The 21,642-nt window shown below is 42.6% G+C and overlaps 1 long non-coding RNA gene across 1 annotated transcript; it reads right to left on the bottom strand.

Annotated features, from left to right (window-relative positions):
* Positions 1–15,804: 15,804 nt before the first annotated feature.
* On the bottom strand, positions 15,805–17,426 carry LOC123725207 (uncharacterized). The gene is made up of 2 exons (XR_006757718.1): positions 16,177–17,426; positions 15,805–15,879 (listed from the first exon to the last, which is right to left on the bottom strand). It is a non-coding gene; the product is annotated as an uncharacterized lncRNA (long non-coding RNA).
* Positions 17,427–21,642: the final 4,216 nt, after the last annotated feature.

The following is a 21,642-nucleotide window of genomic DNA, read 5'->3' as shown; positions in this document are numbered from 1 at the left end:
TTGAAATTACAATAATTTCAGATATAATTGAATGTGATTGATAAACAAAAAGTTATTTCACTTGCCCAGCTGCTCCTTGACAATCCCACGCCAGAAGAAGGTTGATTTTGGCAATCATGCACTTCTCTCCAAAATGGCCAGCATGCATCTCGGTCAGCACGAACTCCTTCTCAATGAAAATCACCCTCATGTGTGGATGGCCATCCTTCATCCGTAGGTACATGTGATTGCCTAACAAGTTGGAAGACAAGAGTTGTTGAAATACTAAAGTCTAAGTCTGTTCTCTCTCCCCATCTGTCTTTCACTCACTTTCATCCATTCTCACTTTCTTCCTCTCTGTACATGTTTCTGGCTGTCTGTCTCTCTACCATAATTGCTTACACCTTTCCATTTGATTGATCAGATTTAATTTATCGCTAGATACCTCAATATGACAGCCATATAAATACATGTATAACTAGCAACATGTAGATGATCAACTAGCTAGATGGAAAATGGTTGTACATAAATCCTTCCAGTGATCTAGTAGAAGCTAACTGCTTAACGTTACCCAGAAATGTGAATTTCTCTGCCCCTCTTGTCGAGATCAGTGGTGCCTTCATAGTACTTCGCCTGGTTTCAAAGATAACATTTCCTCAATTGATGCCATTAACTTCTATGGGCTAGGTGGGACTGCGGGACACAGCCAGTGAAATATCAGGGCGGAAAATTCAAAAACAAAATGTCATAATTCAACTTTCTCAAACATGCAACTATTTTACACCATTTTAAAGATGCACTTCTCCTTGATGTAACCACATTGTCTGATTTCAAAAAGGCTTTACAGCGAAAGCAAACATTAGATTATGTTAGGAGAGTACATAGACAAAAATAATCACACAGCCATTTTCCAAGCAAGGACATGTGTCAATAAAACCCAAAACACAGCTAAATGAAGCACTAACCTTTGACGATCTTCATCAGATGAAACTCCTAGGACATTATGTTACACAATACATGTATGTTTTGTTCGATAAAGTTCATATTTATATGCAAAAACAGCATTTTACATTGGCGCGTGATGTTCAGAAAATGTATTCCCACCAAACCTCCGGTGAATCAGCACATCAATTTACAAAGATACTCATAAACGTTGACAAAATATATAACAATTATTTTAAGAATTATAGATAGACTACCCCTGGATGCAACCGCTGTGTCAGATTTTAAAATAGCTTTATGGAGAAAGCACATTTTTCAATATTCTGAGTACATAGCTCAGCCATCACGGTGAGCTATTCAGACACCCCTATTCAGACACAAGTTCGGGGCAACCTAAACTCAGAATTAGTATTAGAAATATTCTCTTACCTTTGCTGATCTTCGTCGGACTGCTACTTCCACAAGAAATGTTTTTGTTTGAAATAATCCATATTTATGTACAAATACCTCTGTTTTGTTTGTGCGTACAGATCACTTATCAAAAGGCATAACGCGCGAGCGCGGAACGAGAGACGAAAAGTCAAAATGTTCCATTACCGTACTTAGAAGCATGTCAAACGCTGTTTAAAATCAATCTTTATGGTATTTTTAATGTAAAATTGCAATAATATTCCAACCGGACAATAGCATATTCATTCAAGAAGAAAAAGGAGGGACGTGCGCGGGACCGAGCATATCCAATCCCTTTGTTGCCAGGCAGACCACTCAGTAACTGAGCTCCTATTATCTGCCCAGTGACAGGAAAATGCTCAAACCACTTTCTGAAGGCTTTAGAAGCCTTAGGAAGTGCAACGTCACCCCACAGACACTGTGGCTTCGATAGAGAATCAAAAGAACTACAATTCTCAGACTTTTCACTTCCTGCTTGGATTTTTCTCAGGTTTTTGCCTGCCATATGAGTTCTGTTATACTCACAGACACCATTCAAACAGTTTTAGAAACTTCCGTGTTTTCTATCCAAATCTACTAATAATATGCATATTCTAGTTTAAGGGCCAGAGTAGTAACCTGTTTAAATTGGGTACGTTTTTCATCTGGCAGTGAAAATACTGCCCCCTAGCCCAGACAGGCTAAAGTGCAAGCTATATACAAACAGAAAGCTACAGTAACAGTTAGCTAGCTAACGTTAGTTAAATAAAACTGGCTAGCTAGCTGACTAGGTAGGCTGAGGTAAATAAGTAGCTAGCAATGTATCTAAAAACAGCTTAAATGATTTATTGTTATTTAAAAATATGTTCTTATATAATGACAAATATATGGTAAAGAAAGAGTGTTCTCTTTTCAGTCTTCTGAAGCAGTGGGTATTTATTGTCAAAAACACTGTCCTTGGAGAGCGACTCTGAGGTAATACATTTGCCAGGTCCATGCCAAAGGTTTTTAGCCTCCTGAGGGTTAAGAGGCATTGTCGTGAACTCTTCACAACTATTGGTGTGCTTAGACCATGAGATCCTTAGTGATGTGGACACCGAGGAACTTGAATTTCTAATCCCGCTCCAGTACAGACCCGTCGATGTGAATGGGGGCGTGCTCGGCCCTCCGTTTCCTGTAGTCCACGATCAGCTCTTTTGTCTTGCTGACGTTAAGGGAGAGGTTGTTTTCCTGGCACCACATTTCCAGGTCTCTGGCTTCCTGTCTATAGTCCTACCAATGTCATGTTGTCGGCAAACTTAATGATGGCGTTCAAATAGAACCCATATTTTAAATAAGCTTAGCCCTCAATAAGCATATCCAAGAGGGCATTGTAGACTGAGAGGGTAATGATCTTGGCCAGCACCTGGAGGTAGTTATTCAGCTCCCTGTTGTGACTGATCGAACAGACAAGTTCCTGGGGAATTTCTCCCCCATAGACGATGAATCACCATCTTCCAAAAGATGAGCCCTCAGACACAGTATTCTTTAGCGCCTGATCAAACAGCTTCAAAGACAAATTTATTTCATTTGGCAGACATGCTTATCCATAGGAACTTACAATGCATACATTTACACACTGGTCGCCCATGGGAAACAAACCCACAACCCTGGTGTTGAAATCACTCTACTCTATCAATTGAGCCACCAGCCATGTGCCTTGGGAACATTTCTCCATAGATTACCAAGACTAGCAAGCACACCACAATTATTTCTAAGACCTTTCATCTCCACACCAAACAGGGCTGAAATGTGTAAATTGACATTTGATAGTCGGATCGGATGATACTTGTGATCAGAAAAAACTTTAGGCTATAACTAGCAAAGCAAATGGCTCTGAGATACGAATAATAAGATCATACACGTAATGTTAGCTAACAGTACACTTTAACTTTAAAATATATGTAATATCTGAAAATGTAGCTAGCTAGACTATCATGGATGGATGCTTCTCCCTATCACAGATGCCATGGTTGCCCTTAATTTGAAGAATCCTTACTTCATACTGATACTCCCTAACTGACGATCAGTTCCAGCATCCTCCTGATAATGTTGTTAGGAGAATCCCCTTGAGCTACGTTGTTTGTTCCAATGTGTACAATCAGTAGCATTGGATCACTGACGGGTACGCAAATGGTACAACTGCTGATTTGTTGCTCGCTCCAGAGTTGTGCCAGGGTGCACCCAGCAGTGTGCATCAGGCAATGCATGTTTCGCTCCTTGAAGCATAGAATCTGCGAGGACGCAAACACTGAGTCCTGTTGGGGAAAACATTAAGGTCATTCACAAGGAACAGATTTTGGCTAGGTGGAGATTACATAAAACAAATACTAGTCTACATATCTGCACCTCTGGAGGCAATGTGCCAGCACCAAGCCTCTCAAAAGCCCATAGGGACATGCATATCTTCGGTTTACCATTCTATAAATTGTCGGGTTGAAGTGTAATATGGCTGTTACGAATCCCTTTGGCCCTGCAGTCTAGGGGGGGATGGGAACGAGACCCGTAACATAACTCATGCAAATTATAATGGTGAAAAGGAACAGTGAGAACAAAAACCACAGACAACTTAAATCTACCGTCAAACGCTTAGGGTTTATTTTTAAACACACGGTAATGGGGTGTGAGAAAAGGGGCTAAACTGGACCCAAGGAAAGAAACAATAATCCAAAAACACCCCTAAACTAGACTAGCCTACTTCAATAACAGCTAACTAACTAACCAAAAATACAGTGGGTGGTCCACCCAGTTCTAACTAGGGTACTTAGACACTGTTTTCCTATGTGTAATGTAGGCCCATGGGCGACTGGTCTTGGTACCCCCTTTTCCCTCCATCAAACAAACAGTCAGCACTTTAAAAAAAACAATATTCACAGGTGTGACATGTAGGAGAAAACCAAAAGAGCGATCTGCATACAGAGAGAGAGCGAGATTGAATGACAGAGAGATTGAAACACATAGAGATTGAGCTACAGAGAAAACAACTGGCTGGGTTTTTAAACCAAGGGAAAGGGATGTGATAGGGTAATGGTAAAGGAGCAGGTGTCCTCTGATTACTGACTGATTGGGGAATGATGATTGTCACCTGTGAGGGGAGAAGGAGAGAAAGAAATACACACTCAGGATACCTGTATCCGTAACAATGGCGTTCGGTACGGCTACCCTATATACCCTACATTATGCAAACCAAATACCCCGGGCCAATCAGCTATTGACTACACACTATAGCTGACAGCCCCCTAGCTCCCCCACCCTTTCCCTTCACCCTCACAGAAAAACTCCCGCGAGCGCTTTTTTCTGTCCCTTTCCATACTGCTAATGCAAGAGGAAGGACTGAAACAGCATTTTAACAGATTACTGTGAATTACTATGATGATTCATGTTCATTATCTATTTTCATGCTCATGTTTTGAAATTATACTTTATTACTATTTCAATAACTATTATCAATAATCCTGAACATTAACTCAGTCACCTCTGTTCGAGAAACGTATTTTCCTATTACATTCTGTTAGGGTTGAACTGGCTATTTGTATGCATAACCTTTATAATATACTGGGGAAGCTATGCTAAGTACATAAACTACGCGTAAATCATCTGTTGAAGACAAGAACTACAACCGGCAACAGGAAGTGCGTCACGACGCTGGGATCAGCCTACACGCCGACGACAGGAGGAGCAAGTTTAAACCACGCTCCTCCTCCCTCGGACAGGTCGGCATTGAGCGGGAAATATCTCTCAGTATAAAAGAGATAACAATAGAATGTGACGCTCTCTTCTCTGTTTTGCCCTGCGAGGTAAAACAGCGAGACCGTATATATACGAACCACACATATACCACGCACGTGTTTGCATTAATTAAAGTACAGCTAAATCAGAAGTTACTATGTGCTGACTATTTTGTTCTGTTACCAGAAACGAACTGTCGCAACATTAACAATTCATTGTCAAATTCCCATTGTCAAATTCATCAACCAACATGATCTAGCCGCTCTGCCTTCTCGCACTAGTAGCCAACTCAACAAGCCCCGCCAAAACTCGTTCTGTCAGCGGCAGCAATCACTGCCTTCTCGTGCAAGTGAAGGGCATGTTGAGGTAAAATTGTTAACTGCGAGGGTTGGATGATGTCATTTATTCACGGGCTGTTGAAGAGGCAGTCTTTTGTGTTTTTGAGGCATATCAAATTACCCAGCAGCCATTTAGAAACAATAAATCATTTTTAAAAAAATGTTATTTCTTAATGAAAAAAATCTCTTCTGGTCACATCTTGAAAAAGAGGACAGGGACATGCAGGACATGCATTTTGTTCAGGTTTATACCTTTTTCTGAAAATAAATATGGTTAACCATGACCAGAAAATGTTTAACGTTTGATGGCAATGCGCCAGCAACCTGTACCCAGGCGAACAGTGAGCTTCCTCACCAAGTAGCTGTAACCTTCTTAATAATAAGTTACCTGAGGTAAGCCTCTGAGTTCAATGTGGGTAGATCTCAGTGCCAACAATAGCGAAGCAGGCATTGTGACTTAGAACAATGGGCTAGGAATAGAATGTTCGGAAGGCGAGTTGGTGCCACGGTGCTCAATAGAACTAATGAGAGTTGGCAGGGTGATAAATGCCCTAAACTAAGGCCTGTGTTTTTGCGATTACTTCAACATTATGGCAAGCAGCTGGGACATATGGTAATATTATGAAACTGAGCTCCACGGTGGATGCAATGAACCAGTTTTTATCAGAAAAAAAGCATTGTTAAAAATGTCACATGTCCAGCCTACTAGTAACGTTAGTTAATCATGTTCCTATCATCAACATACTTGTGGATTGTCACGTGTGCTCCCTCTCCGACCTCTAGGTCACCAGGCTGCTCGTTATGGTGCAGACCTGTCACCATCGTTACGCGCACCTGCGTGTCATCAGACTCACCTGGACTCCATCACCTCCCTGATTACCTTCCCTATATATGTCACTTCCTTCCCCAGGCATTATTGTTTCTGTTCCAGTGTCATGCCTGTGCGTTGTTCGTGTTTGGTATTTTGTTACATTTATTTATTAAAACACTCACTCCCTGAACTTGCTTCCAGACTCAGCGCACATGTCACAGAATAACAGCTCACCCAAGGGAAGCATCGTGTTTTATTTTGTTTTCGGTGGGAATGACGTCTGGTCCGGGAGCCACTACAGGCTCTCATGCCTCAGACAGATCCCCAGCCTCTGCTGGCTCATCAGGCTCTCGTGCCTCAGCCGGATCGCTGGGCTCCCCTGCCTCAGCCGATCTGTCAGGTTCCTGCGCATCAGCGGGGGTGTCCGCTCCTGATCCCCGAGATCGTCCCTTTGGTTGGCGTCCTGCGGCTGGAGTCGAACGCGCAGGGAGGGGTTACCGTCACGTGTGCTCTCTCTCCAAGGTCGCCATGCTCCCTCGTCACAGCCGGACTGACAGGTTTCCCGCGCCTCAGCAGAGGTGACCGGTCCACTCCTGATCCCTGAGATCGTCATTTTGGTCGGCGTCCTGCGGCCGGAACCACGCGTCGGGGGGTACAGTCGCGTGTGCTCCCTCTCCGGCCTCTAGGTCACCAGGCTGGTCGTTATGACGCACACCTGTCACCATCGTTACATGCACGTCATCAGACTCACCTGGACTCCATCACTTCCCTGATTACCTTCCCAATAAATGTCACTCTTTGGTTCCTTCCCCAGGCGTCATTGTTTCTGTTCCAGTGTCATGTATATGCGTTGTTCGTGTTTGGTATTATGTTACGTTTATTTATTAAAACACTCGCTCCCTGAACTTGCTTCCCGACTCTCAGCGCACACGTTACATGGATATTGGATAGCTTATTGACGTTACAATTGTGGCAGCAATATTATAGATCTAAATGATGCTAGTAGAGTTTAGGTTATAGCTAGCTTATGTAGTTAACTAGTAGGCTAGCTAACGTTAGTCAAACAAATAAGCTAACGTACCTTTTTTTGCAGTTTCTCACGCAGGTGCACTCTGAGGTGATTCAAATGAATTGTGTTTCGCGCCGCAGAGGTTCTGTATTGCGCACTGGTCCCTGGCATGCCGTTTCTCGCGCAGGTGCATTCTGAAGTGATTCAAGTGAATTGTGTTTCGCTCGCTGTGTTTCTTGAGTTGCAGCCTGTCTGCCACAGCTCACAGAGCTAAATAACCTTCAAAACTGTGTTGAACCCAGACTGATTATCTATTTACCAAGAAATGCGAATGTGCTTTACTGAACTTTATTGAAACTATGTTTGGTAGAAATAGGATGTTTCTTTTGGTGTGGCGGCAATGATTCTGCCGTGGCGCAGCGCCACACTTAAATGAACACAGCGGAGTACTTGTCAGGTTTATTGGGATGTGGCATCCTGTTTTGTATGTAGATGTTGTGCAAGATACATGCTGAGGTTATGATCTGAGGTTATGTTCTGAGGTTATGATCTGAGGTTATGATCTGAGGTTATTATCTGGCATGTTTCTTTCTGGGCCGTATAAAATAACTCCCCCAGAGCGGTCAATGCATCTGTATCTGGATTTTAGGACTCCGATAGATCTCATTACGAAACTCCTCGTTTTCATCTGAGCATGGTTGTAGTACTCTTCTGCATCGTTGTTAGTGTGTAGGATTGGTGTCATGAGCCATGTTTTTTGTCCATAGCCACTATAACCTAAAACCCCAAACATACAAAGTAATACATTTATATAATAAGAAGCAGCAGTGCTGTGGACCACGAAACAATTCCACAGGTAGCAGGTATTATTTCTTACATTGTTAGCCCAGAAAATCTTAAGTGTTATTACATACAGTCGAGAAGAACTATTGGATATCAGAGTGACATCAACTTACGAACATTACGACCAGGAATACGACTTTCCCAAAGCAGATCCTTTGTCCACACCACCCAGGGCATTTGAACTGATTCCAGAAGCCGACCCAAATCAACGCCGCCGGAGAAGAGGAAGACGGAGCGGTCTTCTGGTCAGACTTCGGAAGCGCGCACACCACCCACCTCTCCCGAGTGTATATAAATATTGTTTTAAATACAAGCATTTTGCTACACTCGCAATAACATCTGCTAACCATGTGTATGTGACCAATAAAATTTGATTTGATTTTGATTTGATCTATTCACATAATAGCCATCCATCAATGTGACCTTCCTCAAACTTGACCTGCAGGGTTGAATTTGATACCATGAAGGAGTCATGTGTGCTCCCGGACCATTTGGCAACAACATTTGTGAAGGCTAGTGTGGCATTGCAGATTACTTGCACATTCATAGAGTGGATTTTTTTTTTTATTAACATACATGTCCTCATCACGTGGACTCTATCAGGAGAAATGGTAAGACTACATCAGATACTTATAAGGCCTACTAAAATAATAAATAATTGGTGGGGTGCAAACTCTACTTATGTAGACATGGTTTGACAGAAGCTGGTCATTGTCACTGACCTTTACAGCCACATGGGTCCAATCCACTGCACCAAGGACATTGGGGAAGTTAGCCACCTCAAAAAATAACATGTATTTTGGTGCTTATTTGATCAGCTGCAGTTGATGGGAACTTGATACATCTTTGCACATGACGACATAGTGCATCACACACTGCACTAACCACCCGAGTCAAAGAGAACTGACTAACTCCCACTCTTCCTACAAGCAAGAAAGGATCCCGATGCTAGAGATCTCAGGACTATCATGATTTGTAGGATGATCGGAAGAGGACATGATCTCATGGTCTTTTTAAGTTTTCATTTAGAAGTTCAGCCAAGTAAAATGATAGTGGTCGTAGTGGTCGATATTGCCTCAGTAGAACATGGTCAGGGACATAACATGTTCAGGGACATATCCAAGATGGCGTAGCAGTGCAGACGTGGTTTGGCCCACTCTGTGATCACCCGGCTACCCAGCCGATGCCTCCCGGACACGGCTAGAATCCACTACTCCTACCGGATCGTCGCTGCTACCGAGTGGCTATAGTGGCTAATGCCCCTGCCCCGAAGCTTGCACCAGTTAGCCGCGAGCCAGGCGCATCTCCCGGTTTGCAAACTAAATTACTACAACTATAATACCTCTTTTGCCATCTGGCTCAGACCTTTTGTCGACACGACGCCCTGCCGTACCACCATGACTGGTCCGCAGACGTAATCCCATCCGCTGTGCCCTCGACCAGCCATTGCTGGACGTCGGAGCAGATGCTTTTACTTACCCCGGCCTGCTAACTTTAAACGTCGTGTCTCCCGTGTGCTAGCGTAGTAACGACTACGCCGCGGCTTCCCTGCTCCATCTATTGCTGTTCACTGGACCCTATGATCACTTGGCTACATAGCTGATGCCTGCTGGACTGTTCATTTATCATGGTACTCGGTTATTTATTTTTAAATTTTTCATTTTTTTAAAAATTATTCTTTATCCGTTGGCCCTAGCCCCGAATTCAGGCCCTGTGTGTAGTTAACCGACCCTCTCTGCCCATTCATCGGCATTTTGCCAGTTGTTGTTGTCTTAGTTGATTAGCTGTTGTTGTCTTAGCTAGCTCTCCCAATCAACACCTGTGATTGCTTTATGCCTCTCTCAAATGTCAATATGCCTTGTATACTGTTGTTTAGAATAGTTGTTTTAGTTTACAGTGGAGCCCCTAGTCCCACCCCCCACACATGCAGTGACCTCACCCAGTATAACCAGCACATCCAGAGATGCAACCTCTCTTATCATCACTCAGTGCCTGGGCTTACCTCCACTGTACCCGCACCCCACCATACCATACCATACCCCTGTCTGCACATTATGCCCTGAATCTATTCTACCACACCCAGAAATCTGCTCCTTCTATTCTCTGTCTCCAACGCACAAGACAGACAGTTTTGATAGCCTTTAGCCGTACCCTCATCTGTTCCTCGGGTGATGTGGAGGTTAACCCAGGCACTCTCATTTGTTGACTTCTGTAATCGAAAAAGCCTTGGTTTCATGCATGTTACATTTTAGTTAGCAGACACTCTTATCCAGAGCGACTTACAGTAGTGAATACATACATTTCATACATTTTTTATTTTTTTCATTTTGTACTGGCCCCCGTGGGAATCGAACCCACAACCCTGGCATTGCACACACCATGCTGGCATTGCAAACACCATGCTCTACCAACTGAGCCACAGGGAAGGCATTAATATCAGAAGGTGTTAATATCAGAAGCCTCCTCCCTAAGTTTGTTTTACTCACTGCTTTAGCACACTCCGCCAACCCTGATGTCCTTGCCGTGTCTGAATCCTGGCTTAGGAAAGCCACCAAATATTCGGAGATTTCCATACCCAACTACAACATTTTCCGTCAAGATAGAACTGCCAAAGGGGGAGAAGTTGCAATATACTGCAGAGAGCTTGCAAAGTTTTGTCATACTTTCCAGGTCTTTGCACAAACAGTTCTAGCTTCTAATTTTAAAAATGAATCTCTCCAGAAATAAGTCTCTCACCGTTGCCGCCTGTTATAGACCCCCCTCAGCTCCCAGCTGTGCCATGGACACCATATGTGAATTGATTGCCCCTCATCTATCTTCATAGTTCGTTCTGTTAGGTGACCTAAACTGGGATATGCTTAACACCCTGGCAGTCACAAACTAAGCTGGATGCCGTCAATCTCACACAAATCATCAAGGAACCCACCAGGTACAACCCTAAATCCGTAAACATTGGCACCCTCATAAATATTATCTTGACCAACTTGCCCTACAAATACACCTCTGCTGTTTTCAATCAGGATCTCAGCGATCACTGCCTCATTGCCTGCATCTGCTATGGGGCCGCGGTCAAACAACCAACCCTCATCACTGTCAAATGCTCCCTAAAACACTTCTGCGAGCAGGCCTTTCTAATCGACCTGGCCTGGGTATCCTAGAAGGATATTGACCTCATCCCGTCAGTCAAGGATGCCTGGTCGTTCTTTAAAAGTAATTTCCTCACCATCTTAAATAAGCATGCCCCTTTCAAAAAATTTAGAACTAAGAACAGATATAGCCCTTGGTTCACTCCAGACCTGACTGCCCTTGACCAGCACAAAAACATCCTGTGGTGGACTGCAATAGCATCGAATAGTCCCCGCGATATGCAACTGTTTAGGGAAGTCAGGAACCAATACATACATGCAGTCAGTCAGGAAAGCAATGGCTAGCTTTTTCAAAAAGAAATTTGCATCCTGTAGCTCTAACTCCCAAAAGTTTTGGGACACTGTAAAGTCCATGGAGAACAAGAGCATCTCCTCCCAGCTGCCCACTGCTCTGAGGCTAGGTAACACGGTCACCACTGATAAATCCATGATAATCGAACATTTCAAAAAGCATTTCTCTACGGCTGGCCATGCTTTCCTCCTGGCTGCCCCGTCCAACAGCTCCGTCCCCCCGCAGCTACTTGCCCGAGCCGCCCCAGCTTCTCCTTCACCCAAATCTAGATTGCACATGTTCTGAAAGAGCTGCAAAACCTGGACCCGTACAAATCAGCTGGGCTAGACAATCCCGACCCTCTATTTCTAAAACTATCCGCCGCCATTGTTGCAACCCCTATTACCAGTCTGTTCAACCTCTCTTTTGTATTGTCTGAGATCCCTAAAGATTGGAAAGCTGCCGCGGTCATCCCCCTCTTCAAAGGGGGTGACACTCTAGACCCAAACAGTTATAGACCTATATCCATCCTGCCCTGCCTCTCTACAGTCTTCGAAAGCCAAGTTAACCTGTTGGGGCTAGGGGGCAGTATTTTCACGGCTGGATAAAAAACGTACCCGATTTAATCTGGTTACTAATCCTACCCAGTAACTAGAATATGCATATACTTATTATATATGGATAGAAAACACCCTAAAGTTTCTAAAACTGTTTGAATGGTGTCTGTGAGTATAACAGAACTCATTTGGCAGGCAAAACCCTGAGACATTTTCTGACAGGAAGTGGATACCTGATGTGTTGAATTACCTTTAAGCCTATGCCATTGAAACACACAGGGGCTGATTAATGTTTTGGCACTTCCTATTGCTTCCACTAGATGTCACCAGCCTTTACAAAGTGTTTTGAATCTTCTACTATGACATCTGACCGAACAAGAGCCTTGGAACGGTGATGGCCGATTAGAATCTGGCGCGCGAGGTCATGTTGGGTACCCTCGTTCCAATACGTTTTAAAAGAGAATGCATTCGTCCACCTTGAATATTATTCATGTTCTGGTTAAAAAAGGCACTAATGATTTATGCTATACAACGTTTGACATGTTTGAACGAACGTAAATATATTTTTTCCCCTCATTCATGAAGTGAAGTCCGGCGGGCTTAGATCATGTGCTAACAACACGGAGCTTTTTGGACATAAATGATGAGCTTTTTTGAACAAAACTACATTCGTTATGGACCTGGGATTCCTGGAAGTGACATCTGATGAAGAGAATCAAAGGTAATGGATTATTTACATAGTATTTTCGATTTTAGATCTCTCCAACATGGCCGTTTGTCTGTATAGCAAAGCGTATTTTTCTGGGCGCAGTGCTCAGATTATTGCAAAGTGTGATTTCCCAGTAAGGTTATTTTTAAATCTGGCAAGTCGATTGCGTTCAAGAGATGTAAATCTATAATTCTTTAAATGACAATATAATATTTTACCAATGGTTTCTAATTTTAATTATTTAATTTGTGGTACTGACTTGACTGCCGGTTATTGAAGGGAAACGATTTCCTGAACATCAACGCCATAGTAAAACGCTGTTTTTGGATATAAATATGAACTTGATAGAACTAAAAATGCATGCATTGTCTAACATAATGTCCTAGGAGTGTCATCTGATGGAGATTGTCAAAGGTTAGTGCATCATTTTAGCTGGTTTTATGGTTTTGGTGACGCCTGTCTTTGAATTGACAAAACATTACACACAGCTATTGTCAATGTACTCTCCTAACATAATCTAACTTTATGCTTTCGCCGTAAAACCTTTTTGAAATCGGACAACGTGGTTAGATTAAGGAGATGTTTATCTTTCAAAGGGTGTAAGATAGTTGTATGTTTGAAAAATTTGAATTTTGACATTTATTTGGTTTCAAATTCGCCGCTCTTGAAATGCACCTGCTGTTGATAGGGTGCACCACGGGTGGCACGCTAGCGTCCCACATAGCCCCAAGAGGTTAATAAACAGATAACTCACCATTTCGAATCCCACTGCACCTTCTCCGCTGTGCAATCCGGCTTCTGAGCTGGTCACGGGTGCACCTCAGCCACGCTCAAGGTACTAAACGATATCATAACCGCCATCGATTAAAGACAGTACTGTGCAGCCGTCTTCATCGACCTGGCCAAGGCTTTCGACTCTATCAATCACCGTATTCATATCGGCAGACTCAATAGCCTTGGTTTCTCAAATGACTGCCTCACCTGGTTCACCAACTACTTCTCCGACAGAGTTCAGTGTGTCAAATCGGAGGGCCTGTTGTCCGGACCTCTGGCAGTCTCTATGGGGTTACCACAGGGTTCAATTCTCGGGCCGACTCTTTTCTCTGTATATATATCAATGATGTCGCTCTTGCTGCGGATGATTCCCTGATCCACCTCTACGCAGACCACACCATTCTGTATACATCTGGCCCTTCTTTGGACACTGTGTTAACTAACCTCCGAACGAGCTTCAATGCCATACAACACTCCTTCCGTGGCCTCCAACTGCTCTTAAACGCTAGTAAAACCAAATGCATTCTTTTCAACCGTTCGCTGCCCGCACCCGCCCGCCCGACTAGCATAACTACCCTGGACGATTCTGACCTACAATATGTGGACAACTACAAATACCTAGGTGTCTGGCTAGACTGTAATCTCTCCTTCCAGTCTCATATTAAACATCTCCAATCCAAAATCAAATCTAGAATCGGCTTTCTATTTCGCAACAAAGCCTCCTTCATTCACGCTGCCAAACTTACCCTAGTAAAACTGACTATCCTACCGATCCTCGACTTCGGCGATGTCGTCTACAAAATAGCTTCCAATACTCTACCCAGCAAACTGGATGCAGTCTATCACAGTGCCATCCATTTTGTTACCAAATCACCTTATACCACCCACCACTGCGACCTGTATGCTCTAGTCGGCTGGCCCTCGCTACATATTCGTCGCCAGACCCACTAGCTTACCTGGTTAAATAAAGGTGAAATAAAAATAAAAAAAATGAGGATTCATCCGATCTCTGAGGGGCCTCTGTGGGTTCTCCCTGTGGTGGTTATTTCTGTATTATCAAATGAGAAGAGACAAACTTATCACACAAGTCGGAGTTACACTTAAACTGAATTTTTATTCACTTATTAATAAGGAAAGCAAGTAAATACCACACACACAAGTTAACCTCTATGGGCTAGGCGGGACGAATTCGTCCCACCTACGTAACAGCCACTTGAAGCCTGTGGCGCGATTTTCAAAACCTTAAAAATCCTATTACTTCAATTTCTCAAACATATGACTATTTTACAGCTATTTAAAGACAAGACTCTCGTTAATCTAACCACACTGTCCGATTTCAAAAAGGCTTTACAACGAAAGCAAAACATTAGATTATGTCAGCAGAGTACCAAGCCAGAAATAATCAGACACCCATTTTTCAAGCAAGCATATAATGTCACCAAAACCCAGAAGACAGCTAAATGCAGCACTCACCTTTGATGATCTTCATCAGATGACAACCCTAGGACATTATGTTATACAATACATGCATGTTTTGTTCAATCAAGTTCATATTTATATCAAAAACCAGCTTTTTACATTAGCATGTGACGTTCAGAACTAGCATACCCCCCGCAAACTTCCGGGGAATTCGCTAATGTTGATGATTAAATGACGTAAATGTAATTTGAGAAGGAGACAAGTCAAGACGCTGGACCGGGTGATTCAGTTTATAGTAAGGCAGTTTATTATGAGACAAAGATATTTGGCAAAGCGTGCACGGACTCCTTCGTTTAGCTCATAGGGAACTAGCAGAAGAGAGCCCCGAAACATAGTATACATCCAATTTATACAATGAAATAACAGTGTGTTGACGTTGAGTCTAGTAGGTCCGCTCTCCTGACTGGTCGATGAGTGGAGGGACGGTCCACTCTCCAGGTGGTGTCGACTTCCCATTGGCCCTTGGCAGTGTCCTTTGTCCTCGGAGTCCAACACACCTAAGTGTGTGTGTGTGTGTGTGTGTGTGTGTGTGTGTGTGTGTATTTCTGGTAATTCGTGTCTGGGTGCTTGCGATATTCATGGAATGTTGTTCTTTACACCAGTGGTCAGTTCGTGTGGCTAGGGCTTAAGTCAGCCATCTGTCTCTGGGTGTGGTCGTGATTGGTATCAGTTGGTCGCTCAATATGTCTCTGTAATTTTGTTGTGTGCTGTTGTGAAACATGTTGTGCAAATGCCCTCCTTATATATCATTAGGTAAAACGTTAGATTATCTTTATTACAAATCCCCCTCTTCACGTCTGCAAGACGTGACAAAAAAGAACAATCTGCGGCACAGCGGGAGTGAAAACAAACAAACGGAAGTACACAAATTTGTCAGAGACAAATTTTGTGAGTCCCCCTCTTCACGTCTCACCTCAGCAGATAGCTTGTCAAGTCTCAATAGGGATTAAAATCATATCATTACCATTACAATCCACCCGTTTTGCTAGATATTTCACATACATTATAACACATCTATTTTGATTGGATTCAGAAATTTCACACAAATTCAAACTAATTCATGCATCCCAATAGATGGTCTCATCTAACATGTGCTCCTCATATTTGAATGAATCCTCCACCTTGCTCGGCGGTAGGTACTTGTCATCTCATTGATCTGAACTTTGACTCGGTCCGTAGCTCACCATCTGCTCCGTTATCCATCTCTCTAGAGTTCTGGTGATTAAACCTCTTGCACACGGGACCAAACAACAACCACACAACCCAAACACACTCATACAGGTGAAAGCAGCCCATAATACAGTTCTTGCAACACTTTTCCATTTCCCAAACATGATCTGTGTTATCAAAAATGTACGTACAGCAATGAACCTAATCATTCTACCTACACCATCCTCTTTGCCCGTAACCTATCGAGAGTCAGTCTATTTTACCAGGTCATGAGGGAGGTGGCGGATAATTGGTCAGAGAACCTCTTTACTGCATCCCCTGTTTCATTCATGAATCTCTGTTGATTAAAATATGTCATTAATTCAATCCACATTATTATTTATTGTCAACTACCAAAATAATGTAGTGTTAAAGCCTTCACATATTTGATTCATAGCTTTGTATTCATCTGGAACTTCCCTGAGGATGCCAATAGCATCCATCTTGTAAAGCTACTCCCATCCTGGTCAAAACTCCTCCTGTGCCTACTTTAGCCTCCTATAACTGGCCTCTGATGACTAACTCGAACTGGTTAGACCAATAACCCCAGGGCGCAATTCCTAACCACCCTTTGTGGTAATTTCTGTCGTATGCGTCCTTTGCTGGTACTAGCCCACCCTTCATCAGTTATAGGTGCTATGAGGTTACACATTTTCTCCTATGCTTTCAAACCTAAGTCAGTCATATTAACAATTACCTTTCCAGCCATTAAAATCATCTTAATTCTCGGTGCCATTTTTGTATCTATAACACTGGTATTCATCCGGAATTTAGGTGAACCGAGGTGGGTTGGCTGAGTACTTCAATCTGGCCAACCCATATTCCTGTACAGTTGTCTGCTTCCCCAGGAAATTGTTTAATGTTTACCTTAAATTCTACATCTTGATCTTCTTTGATTCCTTATTCTGTACGTCACTCATCAGTGTATTATATAGTTTATCTTTTACTTCTTCTCCATGACAACGGTAACCTATGTTTAGTACCAGTAGGTGGTGGATCTGAATATATCAGAAAGATTAGACTATGATGCAGCTCAGAGTTTCTACTCTTCCCAAAAACCGTCAACCCTCTCCTGCCCTTAGTCTCTCTGCTTGGTACCACCCCATACTCACACCTCTAGGAGCACACACAGTGATGAACGGTCGGGATAGGGAATCTTCGTTAAGGAGGTAACCCCGGACCCTGTTGGTATCGGTTCTTCTCCTAACTCTGTGTGTGATCAGCAGTGGTCATATGTGTACATACCTCCTTGCAGTGGGTAACGTGGACCCAAGTGACTCTCTCAGCTTTTCTAATGGCAAAGGCAATGGTTTAACAGCACCTGGTATGGGCCTTCCCCACAGGGCTGCTTCCCGTCTTTTCTCCTCAGGGACTGGATCCACACCCAGTCTCCTGGTTGGATTGAGTGAATCACCTTCTCCTGTAATTCACCTGTTGAACACAAAATCTTGGACATACGGGTTTGGTTAACAAACAGTCTTCTCATGTGCTCTGCTAGTATATCTTTAACTTCTATGTCTACCTGTTCTGGTATCTCTATTCTCCCTAACTCTGGCATTCTATAGGCTCTACCTGATTAGCTAAACTGTCATCCATCATTTAAAGAGATAGATCCCAGTATCAACACTAGGGATTATATCTTGTCCTAATATTCTAGCTACCATAATCATGTCCACCAAGTAAGTTGGGAACACTTCTACCCATTTGCTATACTTATCTGTTATTGTTAAACACCCCTTCTTCCCCTTAATTCTGAATAGTTCAATAAGTCCATTTCCAAATGTTGGAATGGACATTCTACAAAAAAAATTTTTGTTCTAGTAGCATCCTATCCTGTTCTATCGCCTGCTCTACCATACTCCCCCTATTTATACATGGCTCAAGCCATGTATCAATTTTGCTGCATTTCTTAACAATGTCTTTTGTAAGGTTAGTAAATTATCCTTATGTCAGCCCTTCTCTTGTAGGATTGCCCCCTTTCATATACCACATGTACAATTCTCCCTGGGGCATTCATCCTTAGCTACCCTGTGCATTTCTCTATCAAGTGTCCTATCTTCTTTAAGATTGAACAACTTCTTTCAACTAAATTATCATATCTTTTCCTAGCGAATTTTACCAAACATAACTTAAAATCATAACTATAATACATGCCTATGGAGCCGATAGTCTCTCCATGTATTAATATCCTAACTAAATGAACCTAACATCTTCTATTCTTATGTCTTTTCTGTCTCTCCAGTGTTATTTCTGTCCTCACCTGTTTATAATTTAACTATGCTGGTCTCCACTCACTAACCGTTATCTAATTCTTCTATGTTACTTTTATCTTCTCTTCCTTGTTTATGCTCTCCTCCTTCTACTTCCAACCCATCAAGGTCTCAGCAGTGCAGGGGAGTACTAAATGTCTCATGGTCTTATTACATAGCTACTTACATTTATCTCGATACCCTCAATAATCCTGGATTCCCTACAGATGTCATATATTCCTGTCCTGTTGGCTTAAGTCTACCATTATTAACCTGTTTTATCAACAAAATATAATATTACTATTATATTAATTCCACAGTCTTGTTGTGTTAAATCTCTTCCACTAAATACAACCACAGCTGACTTCCTAAGGGAAAATAAACGTATCTAGATAATGTAAAAAGTACCCCTACTTATCAAACGATATTCACGTAACGTAATCAGATCAAAATGACTAATCTGAACTACTCCCCAAAGAAAAATTATTGTACCCTTTTCGTCATTTTGTCTTCTCATTGGTTCAAATTATCAATTGTGTCTAAGAACTTTAACTCCATCATAATTATCAGTTCTCCTAGCTTCCTTAAAGTTAGTATCCCAAATGACCTTAAATTCACCATCCAATGGCTTTTCATTGCGGCTGATCAGACCACAAAAGGAAAAGTCACCAGTGGGGTCAAAAAAGTCATAACCCCTTTTCAGAACCGTTTTTTCTTTCTTACTACATTAGACAAATGAAAGCTAATAACCTTATCTAGATTTCGTATCTCAAGTTCCCAGAACATTCCCTATCAAAAGAATTTCACGTGTTTAATTAAAACTCAGAAAATAAAACTTTAAAATGCCATGTGTGTCTACCCCTTTAAGATATCCTGTCCCTAGGAATTTTTCCCCAAAGAGCTAAGCGCTCCATATTCCATAAAATAACCACTTGGTCAGCATTTCCTCATACTACACCGATTCAGAAACCCAAAAGTTAACTACAAACAAAACCTAAAAATGCTTATACTTCCATTGTACTCCCCCCAATCATTAGTTTTAAACTTAATTGAACATGCGCTACCCTTGGATACAATACTGTACTTCAATCTATGAAACCCCATATTTTAACGTACTATTTAACCAAGATTGCTTAAAACCCTAAAACCCTTTCAGTTTGTCTGCAAACCGGCCCATTCTGTTTGCTAGGAATACCCTGCCATTATACACAACTGTGTTTAATGTGCACCTTCCCAGTTAATTATAAAATGAACTCCACCTGTAATTCACCTTAATGACTTGATATTTTTCCTTGCAATGTTCAATTCACTGGTGTTACTAAACAATCAATACCACGAATCAATAACCAGAATTTATCACAAAACAAAACGCTTCTTTCCCGCCAAACATAGCCCAGCGATTACCTCTTTTCAAACAGCGTTCTGCCTTTCCTCTATCACAAGATTAAAACCAATATTCCAACTGTATCTCTCTTTCGGCTTCACACTTATGAAATGTCTATGTCCTTATATGTACCATGTAAATCGCCATACTTATAAAAATAACATCATTCAACTCTTTCTCTGTATGCCATTTCCAGCAACAGAGAACGTATTATATCAAAATTCTCTCGCTATTATTTTCTAATTAGTTAGCCTTTCAATTTAAACTAATCAAGCTATCAAAACGTTACATTAATATCTTAAACAAACGCTAGCAACCGTATCTCTCCAGGCAAAACATATCTTCTTACATTTTAGTCCCATGGTGCATGGGCTGGGATCCGAACCCGGGCCTCCCGCGTGGCAGGCGTGAAAACTAAACTATTCGAATGCATACTCGGGTTCAGTGTCTTCCACCTGAAGCAAAGGAAACATTAGGCCCCTATCAGCCTGACCAGGGTCAATAGCGGTGGTGATCAGCCTAGTAGTGTACACTCACAAAAATAACAAACAGGGGAGCTGATATCCCCAGCCTCTCCCAGGGAGGGATGTACCCCGACCCTGGGCGTGGTGCCTTAGGTCGTGGAAACGGAAGCCATTGTCCCATTTTCCCCAACTAAGGTTTCAGTGGTTGGAATCGAATTGGTTTCAGTCAAAGTTCTGGAAGGGGTTGGGGCTGGAGTGCAATGTGTAAGGTGGTGCCAAGGTGCTCCTGATTTACCTTTGACCTGGACAGAGTGTGAAGTAACTTCCTTCACTTCGTACAGCCCAGTCCACCTGGGTTCCAGCCACTTTCTCTTGTGGACTTTGACCCTCACCCAGTCCCCAACTTTTACCTTCAGTGGTGGCGAGTCTCCCAACAGCTCCCCCTCTTTGACCTTGCGGATCTGTGTGGAGAGAGCTGCAGAAAGTTCCGTCAGTTTTCTCACATACAGACATTACAATTTGTTGTACATCAAGGGCGGGCATATGACCTCCCTCCCTTGGTGGACCAGGCATATTCAAACCTGCACATACCTTAGCTATTTAGCCTTAAGGGTTTGAGTGGCACGTTCCACGAGGCCCTGAGATTGGGGCCTGCACACCTACCCAAATTTGTGTACAATCCCGAATCTCTCTTCCACCTGTCTCAGGTGCTTGTTACTGATTTGCAGCCACTTTATGACTGACTTGGCATCCTCTCGTGCCTTTGGTATTGCTCTGGTACTACTGTTACCCACCCAACAAACCTGTCTTTCACTCCCACCAGGTACCCCCTTTCCACTTGCCACGTTATCTGGGCCCCTGACGGTGTCTTCCTTTTCTCTGGTTTTTTTTTTTTCTTCCTTCTTAAACCTGTGGTTCCTGTTTCTGTCCTTTTCACTTTCTATTCCCTTCTCAACTGCTTCCTTCAAACCTTCCTCCATCACTACCTTATTGCTTTATAATGTTCCTTTCCCCCCGCTCTATCCTGTATCTTCTGATCTAAATATTCGCTAAATTTAAGTTTGGTTGGTGGAATGGTTGCCATTTTATTACCCACACTAATGTCCCTCTATCTTTGTATTCTTAGCCCGTCGTTGGTCAAAACCATCGATGTATTCACGGTGCTGACACAGACTTATCTCTGGTGCCCCACCCTCGTAGACAAAGTTCCGAAAATTATAATTTAATTTAATGAACTGTCTATATTACAGTAGCAGAATAACAACCACTTCAACCTTTATT

This window comes from Salmo salar, chromosome ssa11, assembly GCF_905237065.1.
Source record: "Salmo salar chromosome ssa11, Ssal_v3.1, whole genome shotgun sequence".
NCBI classification, from domain to species: domain Eukaryota; kingdom Metazoa; phylum Chordata; class Actinopteri; order Salmoniformes; family Salmonidae; genus Salmo; species Salmo salar.
This window is presented reverse-complemented; position numbering and strand designations above follow the sequence as displayed.